The sequence below is a fragment of the Akebia trifoliata genome, chromosome 11 (genome assembly GCF_017979445.1).
Source record: "Akebia trifoliata isolate Shusen 1 chromosome 11, ASM1797944v1, whole genome shotgun sequence".
Classification (NCBI taxonomy): Eukaryota; Viridiplantae; Streptophyta; class Magnoliopsida; order Ranunculales; family Lardizabalaceae; genus Akebia; species Akebia trifoliata.
The window spans coordinates 12,117,491-12,120,770 of NC_141385.1; the positions used below are offsets into that span (position 1 = coordinate 12,117,491).

A 3,280-nucleotide genomic window follows, 5' to 3' on the forward strand; every position below is an offset into this window, starting at 1 on the left:
GATCATGGTCCGTTTAGGTCAATTAACCATGTTTGGATCGGTGACAACTCCATTGCGAGAAATAAGGTGGCCCAAGTACTCTACCTCTTTCTGCCCAAAATTACATTTTGAGTGTTTTACAAATAATTGATGTGCCTAGAGAACTTCAAAGACCATCCGAAGATGGGATGTGTGTGTCTCCCACGATGGGCTATATATTAGAATATTGTCAAAGAAAATCAATACGAACCAACAGAGAAATGGATGAAATACATCGTCCATGAGACTTTGAAATGTAAAAGGAGTGTTGGTAAGTCTTAATGGCATTACTAGAAACTCGTAATGACCATCATGAGTATGAAAATCTGTTTTAGGAACATCCTTAAGTCTGACATGTATCTGATGATATCCTGAACGCAAATCCAACTTTGAGAAATATTGTGCCCCATGTAGTTGGTCCAATAACTCATCAATCACCGGGATCGGAAATTTCTCCTTAACCGTGATTGCATTTAGAGCTCGATAATCCACGCAAAATCTCCAAGATCCATCTTTCTTGTTCACAAATAGAACCGGTGAAGGATAGGGGCTAATACTTGGTTTAATAATTCCAGATTTAAGCATCTCTTTGACCAAACGTTCGATTTCATTCATTTGCACGTGCGGATAATGATATGGTCGTACATTTGCTGGGACAACGCCTCGAATAATCTCGATCCGATGGTCCTGTGAACGGGGAGGAGGTAATGGATTCCTCAAGAGGGAATAAAATTCATTAACAATACAAGTAATATCATTATGAATGTCAGCTTTTGTACCTCCTTCATTGACAGAGAGTTGCATAAACATACCACTGATTGGGTACTTCAGCCATTTTTCCATGGCATGTACACTCGCCATTTTAGGTGGTTTTATTGCATCTCCGTCTAAGTTATATCTCTGATATTCAATATTGAAATCCATAGTGAGTTTAGAGAAATCCCATACAATTGGACCCCAAGAACAATGTCTAATCCTTGAAGGGGTAAAACATAAGCATTAGTTTGGAATTTGTAACCTTGAATATCTAAATCTAAGTCCTTGCAACATCCCATGCACTCGATCTTGCTTCCATTGGCGACCAACACATCAAAAGCGTGCGAACGATAAATAGTCAATCGCAAGCATCATACAAAGTGTTAGTAAAGTTGTGGGTGATCCCGTTATCTATGAGAACAAAGATTTTTTTTCCATCTGATGTACCCGGTGACTCGCATTGTTAACGGAAGTTCGGCGAAAGGCCATAGCCTTGTAATAATATTTTAATATAAAATTAATTTTTAAAATTAACCAAACAATTTTTTATAATAATATTTTTTTAAAACTACTATTATATATTTAATTTTTTATTTGAAATTTTGTGATTTTTCTTTTGATCAGAACAAAGTATTTTCCATGAAGCCATTTTCAATGGAAACAAATTTTTTTTTTTTGATAAAATATTTCAAAATTGTTTTTTTTTTTTAACATTTAAAGATTTTTTTTTTTTTTTGTCAAACAATTAGTGAAACATTTCATTTTTTCCTTTATTATTATTTTTGGAAAGTGTTTCACGTTCATCTTTTTAAAAACCGTTTTTTTAAAAGAGAGAGAGAGGGCGAGACCTAGATGCTGCAATTGTTTTGAATACAACTCCTTACTTTATATAGTTTGTTCCTGAAAAAACTTTACTTTATGGGTTGGTCTAGCATAACTAATCTCGTAAGATTTCCAATCTTACTAAGGGGTGTTGGACTCTCATAGCCCTTTAGATTTCACGGATAAAGACTTACATCCAAGATAGAAATTATTTATTTATTTATTTAATTTCAGGATTGATCCAAGGCCTTGACGATGGATGGCTACCGGATTTCCATCAAAATTTCTAATTTAAATTAAAATCAAAATTTCTAATATATATATTTTTAAAAGGCAGATTTACCAAAACATGCACAACTTTTCATTTATTTCCCAAAACAGTACACTGTAGCAATTAATTCCGAAAACGGTAAATTTACCATTTTCGGAATTAATTTTTTTTACCAAAAAGGTAAAAACAGTAAAATGTATTTTTTTATACCAAAAATACCCTTTTTTATTTTTTGACTGAAATTACAAAAATAAAATTGATTTCGGTAAAAAAAAAATTATAAATATATATGATTGATGGATTACCGAAAGAGAGTGAATCTTTTTAGTTGGATTTTCATTTTTTTAAGGTTAAAATTGTAAATATATATGTAAAACAAAAAAAAGGGTATTTTCGGTATAAAAAAAAAATATTTTACTGTTTTTACCGTTTTGGTAAAAAATATTAATTCCGAAAACGGTAAATTTACCGTTTTCGGAATTAATTGCTACAGTGTACCGTTTTCGGAATTAATTTCGAAAACTCTACCGTTTTGGTAAATTATTCTTTTTAAAAACTCAGAATATTTATCTTCTACAACCCAGCACCAAAGATCATGCGTTTGGGTGCCACAGAATGGACTCAAAGGCCCTTAGTAAGATTAATTTCACTCTTCAGATTCACACAATTGGTTTTTTCTTCTTCATCACGTCTCCTGCAACACTCCTACTCCTCCTCTAATTCTTCTTCCTCAATCCTTTTCCAACACCACCTGTTTTTTTTTCTTCTATTTATTTTCTTATGTCTATCTTTTTTATTTTTGTTTTTTAAACTTTTGCACCACTGTGCAAACGCACTGCAACCACCCAGGTAAGCCTCTCTTCATCTCTCTTTCTGTTTCGCTCTCTCTATTTAAGCACAGTGTGCATTGTCCTTCCCAATATCTTTTCTGATTTTTTTTTTATGCTCTCGACTTGCAGCCCCGCTTACGACTTGCAGCCTCTTTGACATCCTCAAATCGTCTTCATATGATGAAGTGACGCACATCACAAAACATTCAAATGGTGGTTATTTTTCAATGTTGGGCATCGATTTTTAATCCAGCAATTCTCTCATCTTGAACTTAGGATGAAATCCAAAACTTAGAAAAAAATTTAGGCAGATTTACCAAAACATGCACAACTTTTTGTTTATTTACCAAAACGGTACACTATTCAAAATATTTCCGAAAACGGTAATTTTACCGTTTTCGGAATTAATTTTTTTTACCAAAACGGTAAAAACAGTAAAATGTATTTTTTTTATACCGAAAATACCCTTTTTATTTTTTGACTAAAATTACAAAAATAAAATTGATTTCGGTAAAAAAAAATTGTAAATACATATGATTGTTGGATTACCGAAAGAGAGTGAATTTTTTTAGTTGGATTTTCA

At 32.4% G+C, this 3,280-nt stretch overlaps 1 long non-coding RNA gene across 1 annotated transcript; it reads right to left on the minus strand.

Annotated features, from left to right (window-relative positions):
• Positions 1-258: 258 nt before the first annotated feature.
• Positions 259-2,997, minus strand: LOC147390952 (uncharacterized). Its single transcript, XR_015183297.1, has 2 exons — positions 2,619-2,997; positions 259-603 (listed from the first exon to the last, which is right to left on the minus strand). It is a non-coding gene; the product is annotated as an uncharacterized LOC147390952 (long non-coding RNA).
• Between the last annotated feature and the right edge of the window lie 283 nt (positions 2,998-3,280).